At 36.4% G+C, this 14,954-nt stretch overlaps 1 long non-coding RNA gene across 1 annotated transcript in view; it reads left to right on the plus strand.

Annotated features, from left to right (window-relative positions):
• Nucleotides 1–14,954, plus strand: part of LOC112530624 — a 151,038-nt gene that overhangs the window by 128,755 nt on the left and 7,329 nt on the right. The window contains exon 5 of the long non-coding RNA XR_003072392.3: nt 7,822–7,863. This is a non-coding gene — a long non-coding RNA (uncharacterized LOC112530624). The remainder of the gene's footprint in view (nt 1–7,821; nt 7,864–14,954) is intronic.

The following is a 14,954-nucleotide window of genomic DNA, read 5'->3' on the forward strand; positions in this document are numbered from 1 at the left end:
GAAACTGGACAGATTGAGAAGGTAAGTTCAAATCTGATATGCTAAATTGAAAAAAAAAAAAAAAAAGTAGTGGCTCTAAGTATTGATATCAGGCTTAAAAAATATTAGCCTAAATCTCATTTAAAATTAGCTAAACATTTAGAGGCAAGACAATTGTTTCAATTCATTCAAATGGAAGTCAAGAATTAAGTACTCTGAAATAAAATCTAGATATGAACATACAGCACACCTGTGATACACAACCAATACTTTTAAATGTTATTTGTATTATTTTCTTGAAATAAGTGGACAAAACAGAAAAGCAAATATTGTATCTTTATGATGAACATGATATTTTGAAGAGAAAAAAATCATCATTTCCATCTGCTGATTAAAAATATCCTAAGTAGATTGTCTATTTTTTCAAATAAGTGTTATGTACTAGGAATACTTAAATATTTAAACATTCCGATACTAGTATAAAAGAAAAAATATATATATTTTTAAGTTTTGATACATTTTTAGAGATTATTTTCTGTCCCTTCCGACTAGAAAACATAGCTTTACTATTTACTCCCCATATCAGATACTTATAAAAAATAAATCAGTGATAATGATTTGGACAAAAGGAGGGCATAAAGTATGCAACCTACTCTAGGGAACTTGCTTTAGCTGAGAGATTGGACAAGACAATCTGTGGAGGTCACTTCCACCCCCTATGATTCCGTGATTCTGTGATTTTATGACCTAGATTTACACTGATCATCTTCATGTTCAAGAACTGGTTACTTTATACTGGCTTCTGGTTCTCTGACTGTCCACAGTACATCATTACTAGGTCCTCTCCAGTGGACAATATAGTTCCCTATGGTAACCTCCAGTGACTTGTCAACACAGGCAGCAAGAATCAGACCAAATTTGTCACTATCCCTTATACTATCATTTCTATATGATCATATGCCGTATCATAGTATCCCTTCGCTCCTAGGTGCCTCCATCTGCCCCCAGGCAAAGGCTCCATACCATGCAACACCTACTATCAACATGATACTAAAAAATATCAATCTGGTGTCTGTGGCCTACTGTAACTGCTGTGAGATGAAAATGTTTATACAGAAAATCTCAGTGGCGCCTTAAAAGCACAGAGCCAAGCACAGGGGAGAGCTGGACCAAGCTCGTGCAATTTGTGGGCCTGACTGCCAACCATGGGACTTAGGTCCAGAAAATCTCTAACATTCTGCTTGGGAAGAGGACATAATATTCTGTGGTAGATGAAGCTAGATGTCCAGACCCAACTACTTCTAAATTGTTTTTGCTATTCAATTAGAATGGAAAATAAAAATGATTTTCTGTACAGTTTGACAGTATTTTTTCTTATACAGAAAAACATTTTTAATTACGTTCATAACTACAGACTACACAAATGATATTCTCAAACTTACAAGTACTGTTTGTGTAATTCCTTGACTCTAACTACACTACTGAAATATTTGCTTTATTTATCACAGTTCAAAATTATTTTGTACTATATTTATACCTCTGTCTTAGAGCACAGATGTTTAAATGACCATATTACCTCACTATCTGTAAATCTGTACTACTTAATATATTTAACCTCATAGCAGCTTTATAAAGCAGGAAAATACTGTCCCCCCCTCATTTCACTATGGAAGAAAATGTGCCTTTGGAATTTGCTAAAATCTTGCAAAAAGTAGGGTTCATGTGTAAAACTCAGGACAAGCAGAAATATATGAGTTACCTCATGTTACTTCTGGGGATATTTCAGTCATTCAAATCCAGGTGCAGAGAACATTGTGGAAAAAAATTCAGATTGGAGAATGTTGAATGTCAGACAAAATAAACCCCCCATACTTTAAACTTTAGAAAGACATAAAGGGATGTTTAACCCTTCTTGAGCGGCTCTTCTGTAGTGCCACTAATAGCTAATTCTTGCCAAATGAAACTAATTTTCAGCTGGTGTAAAGTGTGTAGCTTCTCTGATGTTAGTGGGATTAAATTCATATCTGTAGACAGCCTACCATTCTTTGCATGAATCATTTTTGTACTACTTTTGGCTTAATGAATGTTTGTTTCCTCTCAGTTCAGAGTGAAAACTTTAGTCCAGAGGCTAGAAGAAAGGAAATGAGTGAAGAGAAACAAATCAATGTTTGAATGGGTAAAGTAATCCATTATTTTTATGCCTAATGGCACTTGCAAACTGTGGAGTATTTCACTGACTCAGTACTTATTTGTTTACATCACCTTGTTTTTTGAAGTGTACATTTATGTACTGCATTAACATTTCATGTGCTGCACACTGCGTTTCGTGGTGACACTAAAATTAAATCCTACTACAGTATGCTCTGGATCACACAACAAAGACTGTTAAGGAAGCATTCTTAAAACACTCCCCCATTAGTCAGCAACACAAAGCTCTTTTTCTTTTTGTAAATCTGTTTATAAAATATTTCTCTCTCACTGTCTGCCACATTAATTTTGTATTTTATATGAAAAATTTAAACCCAAACAAATATTTTAAAATAAATTACATTAACAGAGTGCTTGAAAAGATACAGCTGACATCATGTTGCTCACTCATAGCATACGATATAATACTCACAGCAGCTTGTCCACCCCATGGAATATAGAAATGGGACATGAAGTTTGGAGCATGATATGGGACAGACGAGAAGAAGCTTTTCTGTTAGGAAATGGATGTGAGAGAAGATGGTCCCTATTCATGTGGCTTAGATCCCACCCATAACTGCAGACACATGATTTAGCACATCCTTAGCATGGGCTGGGCTGTGCTGACCAATGGAAGAGGAAGCAGCATCCTTTCCTTAATGGTGATCTGTTGCTCCTTCTGATTTTGCTTAGCTTTGGTAAAGAACCTACCTATATGAGTCAGGCTCTTGCTCTGAGCACATCCTTTAAATGTGCAATTTGTTTGTGTTTCTGACTAAGGAAGAAAATTAGGCTAATAATTAGGTCAGCTGCATTCTGATAATGCTTCTTGCAGAGTGTGATGGGGCAGAGTACATATCAACCTGTGCTGTGGTCCTCCTTAGACCTGACAAACCCTAGATATCTGTGAAGAACAGCAGGGACCAAGGCAAAAGCTATTTCCTTATGCTTTTATCTGGGATCTTCTTCTATTTGTGCAGTACAGTGTGTCCTGCTGGTCTGTGGGGAGCCTTGGTGGAGAAACTGGAATGAAAACATAAGAGTCAGGGAGAGGATGGAGAAGTCTGAGAAAATGCTGATGACTGAGAAAGCAGGAGGGACAGTGAAAGCCCAGTGCTACCCAAAACTCTTTTACTGATCAGCAGCAATAGCAGAATGGCTGCAAATCCATGGCATGATATCAGGCAGTTAGAATCAAAGGCATTTCCCAGCCTTCCTTGTCACTTAGCAGCTAGGAGATTCAGCCTGGCAACTTCCCAAAGAAAGAAACAATCTATTATATCTTGAGCTTGAAACTATACATTAGACATAAAGCATTTGAAATGTTGTGGGCTAACCTGGATCCCTCTTGTCAGGATGATGAATAAGACCATTTCTTTGGCTTCTGTGAATTTTGGCCACATTTCTGTCCCAGGTGAGTTAAAGCCTAGGGTTTCTAGCTTATGAACCTGGTAATCTTTCCAGGGGAATGGCAAATGGTTGATGAGTGATTAATTTTGGCTTTCAGAAGTAACCAATTTTCAGTGTGTTTTTAGATGTAATTTAATGATTTTCTTCCATTTCTTTTTCTTTGCTGGTTTCAGTTGAGACTTTATACCCATCCACTGTGCTAGAAATCATCTCAGTCCTGTTTGAACATATAGTTGTTTGCTCTTAGAAAAAGTGTCATGCTTACTGTGTATAGTACATAATTGAAGGAGCTTAGCTTCTCTGAAAGGTCAGAGGAGGTTTAATGTGCTCTTCACGCTGCACAAGTCAGAACTTGAGTAAACTCCCCCACTGCATTTATTCCCAGTGTTGCTGCCCTGAAGTTATGCGGTGGCCACAGGTTTGTTCAGAACACTCATTGTGAAGAGAAATGTCTCTTTAAAACAGAACTCGCTGTGCCTCATCATGTAATTTGTGTTTCATCATATGATACTGGTACATATCAGACATCTAACAGCTGAAGTGCCTTGTAGGAGTGGGTAACAATATCACTGTCTGCACATCTAGTTCCTGGGGGTTTTGAAATTGTACTAACATTTTCTCTTCTGTGGAAGAAATGGTCTAACCTTGTGAACTCTGCAAGTTTAAATGGACAAGTGTTTTCACTTACTACAGGCTTGCCAACTTTATAGGGAGCCCAGCTGTCTGTGGTGCAAGCAAGAAAATGACCCTGATGCCACAGGAGAAAAGATTACCCTAGCCACAATAAACCATGTAGTAATTATTAAGCTGTTTTCCAAATGAGATTTCTGAGATGCTTCCACCTTATGTTATTTCATATAATACTGTCAGTTCCTTATTTTCCCTTTTTATCCTTGAAGAGAGATTGTTCACAGGGATTACTCTACTTTATTGTCCAGAAATATCAGCTATGATTAATACTCTGCCTTGGATAGTACATCATATTTTCCCTTCGGGGCACCAAGTTCAGTGTCCTTTCATACACCTTTCCATCCTGACAAACAGGTTCAGCTATATTATGTTTACACGAGGACATATTTTCTGATGTCTACTGTCTGCGCATATTATCAGATTGGACTACAGTATCTAAGACTTGAGATAAATCCAAGCTAAGTTCCTGGGGGTTTTGAACATGACTGTGTGACTATCAAAAACTGGAATTTTAGAAGCTGTGCTGCATTATCCTGATTTGCAGTTCACTACAATGTAAAAACAAATCACGATCTCAGTAAAATCAGTGTCTAAGTTCATGAGGTAAAATATATAGCAGATATAGCAGTGTCGCTAAAGAATCAAAGATGCAGCAGGCATGCAGGGAATTAAATGCAAAATTATGAAAGTGTATTAGCTCAGCACTATTAAGAATGTTCTTACACTGAAGGCATAAAGCAGGATTAACTATCACCAGCAAACCTTTCTTCACCAGTAGAGACTCCTCACCAGTTCAAGGACCACTTTATCTTTAATTCCTCTGACTGTATTAAATATTTCCCCATATGTGATATGTAGAAAGTGAAGACATTTTTGAGACTTTTATTCTGACAGAAATGAAAATCTTAGAGAGGAATGAAGGTGTTTCAAGTGAGAAAAGAAAGTAAGATGGGCACTTTGAAATGTCTTTGTTGTTTGTTGAGCATTATGTTTGGATGCCAGTTTCAATGATAAAACCTCATTTGATTGAGAGTAAAGTACATTTGTCTGAAATATTGCATCTCAAGCAGACACTACATGCATACAAGACAAGTGATGTTATGTGCGTGTGCATGTGCATGCATGTATGTGCATAATATAATGCATCTATCTTTATAGATACCCTTATTGACAAAATCTAGTGATATTTAATTAACTACATGACTATCAGGACACAGCTCTGTTATTTGGGGAATTATTTTATAGTACCCTATGCTATGGATGAAACAGCATGCGTTGCACATCCATCCACTTTGTGTAGGGAAATTACTGGACTTTCTTAAACGCTGTCCACTAACATCCTCTTGTACTGCTTGCAAATCTAAGTGCTTGTACTTTGGTAGCACTCTTACTTGTTTCATTAGATTAATCACCTTGAAGAAAGTCTCTTGGCCAGAAGGCCTGCAGTAGTCACCTCCTAACAGTAGGTTGTTCATACAACTGTATACACATCTACTCATGGTGTTCAGTCTCAGTGTCAGAGAATAGCTTCCATATCTCACAAGAAGGCAACATCTGGCCCCAAGAACATACATAGAAATATGGAGCAGTTTTCTACGGCTTTGCATGTATTTATTCTTTTTGTTAATGTTGTAAGGATAACAATGACTAAGCAGGAGACTTTCCACTTAAACACCCTGATACCCTTCACAGGTTTCTGCCACTCACTATAATATTGTGCTTTTCTTTCTTGCCTGAGATTTTTTTTTAAGCATCGCTTCAGACTTCAGCCTTGTAGCTCTTTTTCCTGGATCCCACACTTGTCTGAATAAAACAGGTGGATCTTAGGGTCATGGTTTTTTTTTCTTTTTTTTTTTTCCTGTTACTCTGCCTATACATTTTGAAAAGCACATTTGATGGAAAAAGTTAAATTTCTATCAAATGTAATCAGAGTGACTACAGAGAGCTGGGAGATCTGCCTGCAACTGTTGCATGCATGACATCTTGTAAATACAGATAATATGCAATAAGTTTATCCTTTTGAAAACTCTGGGCATCTGGGCATAATTGCCTATTTAACTAGACATTTGCCTCTTCTGTACTTGATGGGATTGTTACAATTTTTAAGCAAAACAGAAGATAGGATGAGGAAAATTTGGAAGCTGACCTAGAGCATTACTTTGATTCAGGACCTGAAAAAGTTAACTAGCTATACTTTATGTGCAAGTAATTAGTCTGTTGTTCAATCACGTACCTTGATGTGGAAATGTGTTTGTAAAAGTTTGATGCCAGTAGAAAACTGTTTAAAATTGAATCATTAGCCTATTTTATCTTGCTTTTAAAATGCCAGGTTATGGGTGCTGTGGTTTACTATGGCTTGTTTGCAAAAATTCCTTTGGAAATGAAAGCCCTTTTATACAGCTTAAATTGCTTATGTCTTTATTTCTAGAGTTGTATCTACTTAACTTTCAAATAACCCAAACTCCTTTTAAATTCATGAAATAAATAAAAATAACCACAAACACTACCACCAAAAAAAATCCCAATTTACTCTTCAATTGAGAATTTGTTTGCCCAGTTGCAGGATGGAGTGAATTTTTACAGTTGAGGAATAAATTGCTGGAAACCTTTTTTTTTTTTTTTTTTTTAAATGTGAATACTGACAGACTTTTGAAAACTGCAGTGGTGTTTAACTCTTGAAAATTGTTTGTGCTTCTCTGTCCTCCAGGAGTGATGTTGAGTATAGGGTAGCAGCTGCAATTGTACGATTGAAGTATAAAACTCAATAAACTTAAAAGGCAAAAGATTAATTTTCTTTTTTACTATTGTAACTGGGAAAATGCCTCTTAATGTCTCAATTACTTTTTTTTTCATTTAGTATCAAAATAGTTGATGGCTGTCACAATTACTTGTTCCTTGATCTGTATATTCTCCTGGCTTGCCGAAGTACCTGTGTTTCTGAACCAAAAACTGTGGGATGTTTAATTCACATCATGGAGCTCACTGAGAATGGCTTTGCTCACCATAGCATACTCTTAGTACAGTTTGACAGTATCAACTGTAGTGGGAGCTATTCTGGGTAAGCTGAGTGCTCCCTTTATGTACTGGACTGAAAATTCAAATAGTTTTCATACATGAATTTCATACATGAATTACGTGAAATCCAACAGGAGCTGGTTTTACCCGGGAATTCATCCCCTTTGAAAAACAGCAGAGGAGCACAGATACATAGATCATGAACAAATACAGAATCTGAGACTGTTAGTCTTGGAAATGTCCATCTCCAGAAGTTACCTAAGAGGGCTGTGGTCCTCCTATAAGCACCAGTCTGTACTAGTACAATGAACAAAGTCCTGTGTCTACTGTCTGCTCTCTGTCATTATCACAGCCCTTGGGAAAATTACTGTTTTAATAGCCCAGGTGTTTACAGGAAACGGGTATCTCTACTTGTAATATTTCTCTTCACATGTATATTCTTTGCTTGGCAACACTGAAGGGAGGTCTAATAGCAGAGATATCTTGTGTTATTTGCCTTTGTAATTATAAAAGTTTTTTTTTTTTTTTTTTTTTTTGTAGGTGGGAAATGTTTTCCAACTGATCCTGCAAATCCCACATTCTGTGAGTATTTATCTTGACAGAGTTGTTTCCCTTTAGTTTAGAAGATTATAAAGTCTTTGCTGTGATATGGAAAATAAACCAGTTTGTATCAACTTAACTAAACTTCCTTCTTTCCACTTTTCTTTATGTCTCACATTTCAATAATGAATGCAAAATTCTTAGCTACTCATAACAGATTTACAGGTCATTTTCCTCCCATAATAGCCAAATCATCTGCAAAAGCACTTCAAATTTTAAATGCACTGACAGAAGCATGACTGTAGAAGTGTATACTGCACAGTAACATCTATAGTCATGAAGGCTCAGGATTTTCACATGAACAGAGATCGTAGTTTTCAGTATTTCTCTTTTGTCCCCAGTTATCCTGTGTAAATGTGGGCAAGCAGCATTTTTTTTTTTTTGACTCTACCACGTGCCCTGGACCTAATGACGCTGACTTTCCACTGTTGTCCTTTTTTGTGTTGGTGTATGAGGACAAATAGCGTTAGTAGGCTCCTACAGCAATTAATTATAATTGTTATGATAAGTGTGCAAGAAGCCCTGTGAAGAAGAATTGCATTCAAATAAATGTTCACATACGTGTAGAAATAGACATCCAAGGAGGAGGATATACATGTGCATATGCTCTGTAGTGCTGAGGAAATGATTTCAATACATTACTTAGTCACTTCACCTCCTTGCATATTTAGGAATAGATTTTCGTTTGTGCTAAGTCTCCTATATACTCTGACAGGGAGTAGAAGGACATTTAAATGAGTACATACTTTATGAACAGAGGTGAAAAGGATCTTATCATAAATAAGGATTAGTCTTCTAGGGTACTGTTTAATTCAGTGTGAGAAGATGCTACATAAGTCATTTGAAGCAGGAGAGCTATACAAATATAGGCTCTGTTTGCTATGCAACTGACAAGGCTGATGGCAGAAACTGGGCCATTTTGCATCTTCAGTTACTGTGTAGTCACTGACCATGAGAACAAAGCTCATGGGAGTTTAACATCAAAACTCCAGTGGAATAATGTATGTGATAGGCTGGACTCTTGGCTACTATAGATGATCATCTACCTACTGAAAGCAGATTTAACTGCATTTAGTAGCCCTGTTCAGAATGCGAAAACTCCACTTAGTGACAGCATTTTTAAGGGGATACCTCAGTGATCTGGAACAAGGTAAAGCAAAGGGTCTTTGCTGTGGCTGTCATTTGCATGCCAACAAATAATAGATAAATAATAAAAAGCAGTACAGTACTCTTTCCTTTGAAGAAGGAATAGTTCAAAAATAAATGAGACTTTAAAACCTGCAGATGAGATTTATGACAGTAGACAGGTATAAAGTTCATAAGCTGCAACAGAGTAAATAAGAAATTAAAGTACCTCTACACAGTGCTGTAAGAGGAGCTAGTAAAGGAGCTTTGGACCCAAAAGTAGTCCAGCAGTATTTGCATTGCTTTAATTACTTCTGACTCAACTTATCCTTCTAATTAACAACACTATCCTTCTTCTGAGATACCTAGAAATGCCTTTGAATGGCCCTTCACTGTGCTGTGCAGAAAGGTACGTTTGTTCAGAGGAAGTATCTTTACACTACATTTTGTTACATGATTTTTAATACCCCCAGAAGTGAAGGGGTGTTATTTACCTTGTGAGATGTGCAAGTATGCTTCTAGACTGGGTTGCAGAAGCATCTTATGAATGCTGCATGAGGAATGCAGACTTCAGTTTATTGACAGTTCTTGCATCCTGGCAGTGTTGTAAATCTTGTCTCTATGAGTCCAAACTTTCCTTCCTTCCTTCCTTCCTTCCTTCCTTCCTTCCTTCCTTCCTTCCTTCCTTCCTTCCTTCCTTCCTTCCTTCCTTCCTTCCTTCCTTCCTTCCTTCCTTCCTTCCTTCCTTCCTTCCTTCCTTCCTTCCTTCCTTCCTTCCTTCCTTCCTTCCTTCCTTCCTTCCTTCCTTCCTTCCTTCCTTCCTTCCTTCCTTCCTTCCTTCCTTCCTTCCTTCCTTCCTTCCTTCCTTCCTTCCTTCCTTCCTTCCTTCCTTCCTTCCTTCCTTCCTTCCTTCCTTCCTTCCTTCCTTCCTTCCTTCCTTCCTTCCTTCCTTCCTTTTCTTTTCTTCCCTTTCTTTCCTTCTTTCTCTCCCTCCCTTCTTCCTTCCCTCCTTCCTTCTCCCCCCCCCCCCCGCCCCTTTTTTTTTTTTTGGTGTGTGTGTGGGTGAGAAAGAAGCAGATATTTAAAATCCATTGCACAGTTTTACCTTGTTTTTGGAGAAAAATTCCCATCCTAACCTAAGTGTTTTCTTTGGCATATATTATTTTCTTTTAATCTGAAGATTAGATGTGGACTTGAAGTGGTTGATGAGCTGAATATTGGCACTGTCTTACATAATTTGCAGCATTCATGTAAATGAACTATCCTTTCTGGAAACAATATAAACTGTACACTACTGATATGCTTAACATATTGTTTTTCTGTACATACTCAAGAGAATAATTTTAGTTTGTATTTCTTGATGAAGTTTTCTAGATATGCCACACCATATTGTATCACTTTTATTCTCTGTTTTATCCGTTAGGTTTCTATTTTCCATTTTCTAATTTCTCTACCTTGATGTGCAAATAATTTTGTGGAGATTCAGCAAACTAAGAAAAAATTGATTCTGCTCTATTTTTTTAATACAATTTTGAAATGTCTGTATACTTTCTTATTGAAATAGCAATGTTTCCCGTGACCACAGTGTTGGTATGGGTTAGCTATCTATATTTATTTTTGTAAGAAAGGCAATTTTATAGAACATATCCAACATATTGGCAACAATACAGTCTGTCATTTTATATCAGTAGAAAGCCTCTCCCTTCAATACTTACCCATGTGTTTTATTAAAGGATTCACCTAAGCAATACAGGTGTGACACCTCTGTAACAGTCTGAAGTTCATTAATCTCATGTCACATGAGGTGAGGGAGCAGGAAAAATGTGTTACTTTGCAAGTAGGTATTCTTTGGCTTGAATCCAGAATTGGAAAACTGATCAGTTCAGATGTCTTCACTTGCCAATAAATGCTATTTTATTCCTGAACACTGCAACATATCGCTATCTCTTGACTCTTACTACTACTTATTAAATGAAGAAAATAAAATCTAACAGTGGCAGTTCCTGAGGTTAGCAGACAGGTGCTGCTACATTGCTTTGCAATCTCCTATATGCAGCAATGTTAAGTTCAGTTATCTTAACACACAAGGCCCAATTCTGGTCATATTTACCTTCTCTTTGCCACTACAGTTTCTTATTTTGTCCACTCCTAAGCTTTTCTGCCACATTTTTTTTCTCTTTGGCATGTACTTCTTTCTTAATCCGATTTACAAAGTGTACTCAGTAAAATCTCCCCCAAAATAGTGAAATTTATTTTCATTTCTTTTTTTTTTTTTCCTGTTTTTGTAACTCAGAAGAAGAATAGCTGGCTGAATGATCTATTTGCTTATTTAATCTCAGGATCCTACTATTCAGTTCATTAATAAGAGAAGAAGGAAACTTTGATGGATAGATGGGGAGTGAATATGCTCAAACTGATGGAGAAATACATTGACAGTGAAAATGAGAACAAGCCATATAGACTAGTATGATTATAGAGATGATGAATTATAGAATCACAGAATCATAGAATCCTTAGAGTTGGAAGGGCCATTTAAAGGCCATTTAGTCCAGCTCCCTTGCAGTGAACAGGGATATCCACAGCTAGGTCAGGTTTCCCAGGGCCTGATCCAGCCTCGCCTTGAAAGTCTTGAAAGTATTGTTTAAATTCCCTGCTTAAGCACTGATAAGAGGTGAGAAACAGAACTGTGATTGGCAGTTTCCCCCAAATTCTGAAAAAAAAAAATATATATATATATATTTCTTGCTGTATTCTCTCCTCTACTGTCAGAATCACCATTACAGCAAGACAGATAACAGCATGTGCATTTGTTTTACTTCTCAGTTTATGATAACATTTGTACATTTACTCTTATATGCTCTTTTTTAGACATTTGAAAAGTTTTACTTTGAGAAGTTCTATCTTATGGGTTCTGAAGTAACTTGTGAAAGCAACTCTCTCACTCAAGGAGGGTATTCCAGGACTAAAATTTCCAAAACTCTTTTAGAAAATATTAGGTTGTATATTTGTGTATGTTTACAATTTTTATACACTGGGAGAGTGTGCTGCTATTAGGTATGGCATGTATAATTTTTTAAATATTTACTTAAAGCCCAGCTAGAGAAAAGGTTGATACATGGGTCCTAATGTTAATTCCCATTTCCCTTAGTTATGTCAAATGTTCTGAACCATGCTGGAGAGGTTACTGGAAGAGCTGGTAGCAAAAATTGTCCAAGTGCTCTGTTATAGATAGACAGACAGTTTCTTTTCCTTTTCTGGAATGGTTCTTTGACTCGTGGAAGATGTTCAACTAAGAAAAAATCCTCCTAACAGAAATGGCTTTAACTGCTCATCAAGATAGTGAATAACACCATTTAGAAGACAAATCAAGAATATCACCCTGTCTTCATTTGACCACAGATTCATGATGGCCTCTCCACCCAAGAGTACAGTCTTCAAAAGGAGTTTTTGTTCTCCTTCACTCCCAAACCAGACGATATTTTCCCTAATGCAGTTTCACCTATTCCACTGTTTCACTTGTTATCTTACCCAGTGTTTATTCCCAGGAAAACATGACTGTTTGTAGTGCACTCTGCCCAATCTACATTGCTAACGTACTCTAAAACTTAAAATCTGGAGAAAAAGAAACAGTCCTTTTAAACCCGGAAACACTTGTTGTATGGATCTGGTTAGTTCTAATACCTAAACTAGCTGGATTTGTAAAAGTGCAAAGAATTGCCAGAAGGTGTGATACAAAGCGAGTATAAGCTACGATGTACTTCTCATGAATTATTGCCTGGCAAACCAAGATAGTGATGAGCATATGGTATTTCCTAGTGTGAGTTATGCATAACTCTGCTATATAATATATGCTTCATATGAACCCAAATATTTCCCACTGAGTATTTCTGGATGTTTTCTTTTTTATTAAATATCAAATTGAAACATTAACACTAATAAGAACAAAACTGATAGTTCTCAACTTCCAACCAATCAAGAATTTAAAAATGCCTTTTCTTTTTTAATCAGAAAACCTTGAAATACCACACATGAAAATGAGCATCTTCCTCAACAGACTAACAAATGTGTGAAATTTCATAGAAATCCCTTCTCATAGTTTCATTATGCAGAGGATTAATGTTTAATGCTGTGAGGCTGCAGGTCCACACTAATAATAAAAGGTACAAAAGGCTATTGTACAGGGGAAGAAAATTCATCAGACATTCCTAGAACTTCAGAAAGGTTTACAGAGTAAAAAGTTAGCTTGATGTTCTATTTGTGTTCAAGCAATTTCCTTGATGTAAGATGAGACTTTAATCATACTGTTGTTTCACAGTGCCCATATTGCTACTTTTTCTCTTTTTTCCATCTTCATCTCTGACCTTGGTCAGAGCTGTAAGAATTTGAATTTTCTTTGATTTGTTGTATACCTATGTAACACAAACACCATGTCTTGTTTTTGTTTTCTTCCTTATAAAATTGAATTTTTTTTTCCAGATTGCATTTATCGATATTATCAAATTGACCGAAACGGTAGACAATTAACAAAGTAACACTGATAATTGCAACTTTTTAAAATAAAGAAGAAAATATTCAAATTTGTCTTACAAAGGTGTTGTAGAAGTCTTCTGCAAAAGTTATTGTCTGGAACTTTACCACTAATTCAGCAAACAAAACCCAAACAAAATAACATAATTGCAAAATAGAACTCATAAACTAATTGGTAGATTTATCTAAAATCTTGGTCAAATTTTTCCAGAAAAATGAGAGCGTAGAATCACTGAAATGTTGTTGTAGTGAATACTTATAATTAACCTTGTCAGAGGTACTCTGCACACTCCCATGTGTTCATGATTCACCTGTTTGATTCTCTTAAGCTGATTACAGTACTAGCATACAGACCTAGGAGGTATAGAAAGCTGTTCTATGTGGTTACTCCTGCATTTGCAGTACTAGTTTCTGCAATTTACTGGAGCCTAATTTACATGTAATTTGGTCAGATTTGCAGCTGGTACTGCCTGGGATCATCCCTAGGTTTGCCGAAGTCTCCACTCAGTATATTAATCAATACCTGTAAATGTAAAAATAGCACTCATCACAGCTGGTCATTGCACACTGTGACCTGCATTGGGGCATCATCCAAAATTCTTCTGGAGAGACCTGCAGCAGCTAGTCAAAATTTTTCTGACAGAAGTGATTAAATGTGAAATCAATCATCACAACTCATATCAGCCTCTCATGCCTATGCAGAAACTGTTAGTGGTATTCCTGGAGAAGCTGATGAGAGAGTGTGCAAGCACAGTTCTGGCACCCTGCTACATCACAGCTGTGGCTTGAATTGCCTTATTACATCACAACTGTAGCTCAAATTCCTTAGTTTTTCTCTAATATTTACAAGAAATAAAATCAGATTAATTATAATAATCCTCATTTTTAAAGTTGAGTCTTGCATAATAAACACAACAAACTGTCCTGACATTTTAATAGGATTATATACATAAGACAGTAAAAATGCAAATATATAAAGTGTCAAAACTCTTAGGGAAATGAAAGTAGCTTACAATCACAACATTGATGTCTGTCACCATTTTCATAGTTCTACAAAGTCATTTGAATTGTATTTATGATTTTGTCATTGTTCACCATGTTTATTCTTATTGACTGGTCAAATAAAATTTATAAGGAAGAGAGAAAAGAAAAAAAGAGAAGGAGAGCAAAGAAACATCACAAGAAAAGAGAAAGAAAGAACAGAGGTTTGTTTAAGAAAAGCTGAATGGATGTTTTTAGACTCTGTGATGGCTGGAAAAATTTGGAGAGAATGGAAGAAGTAAGTTTTGCTTGCTGAAATCCTTGGTGACCTGTGAAACAAAACTTTTTGGTTAATAAAAACATTAATCCATACGTGAAGACATTTTTTTCAGATCTAGCGCTTAGCTGATCCTAAGATTAGACATGGCTTAAATACGTCT

Source organism: Gallus gallus, chromosome Z (assembly GCF_016699485.2).
Source record: "Gallus gallus isolate bGalGal1 chromosome Z, bGalGal1.mat.broiler.GRCg7b, whole genome shotgun sequence".
NCBI classification, from domain to species: domain Eukaryota; kingdom Metazoa; phylum Chordata; class Aves; order Galliformes; family Phasianidae; genus Gallus; species Gallus gallus.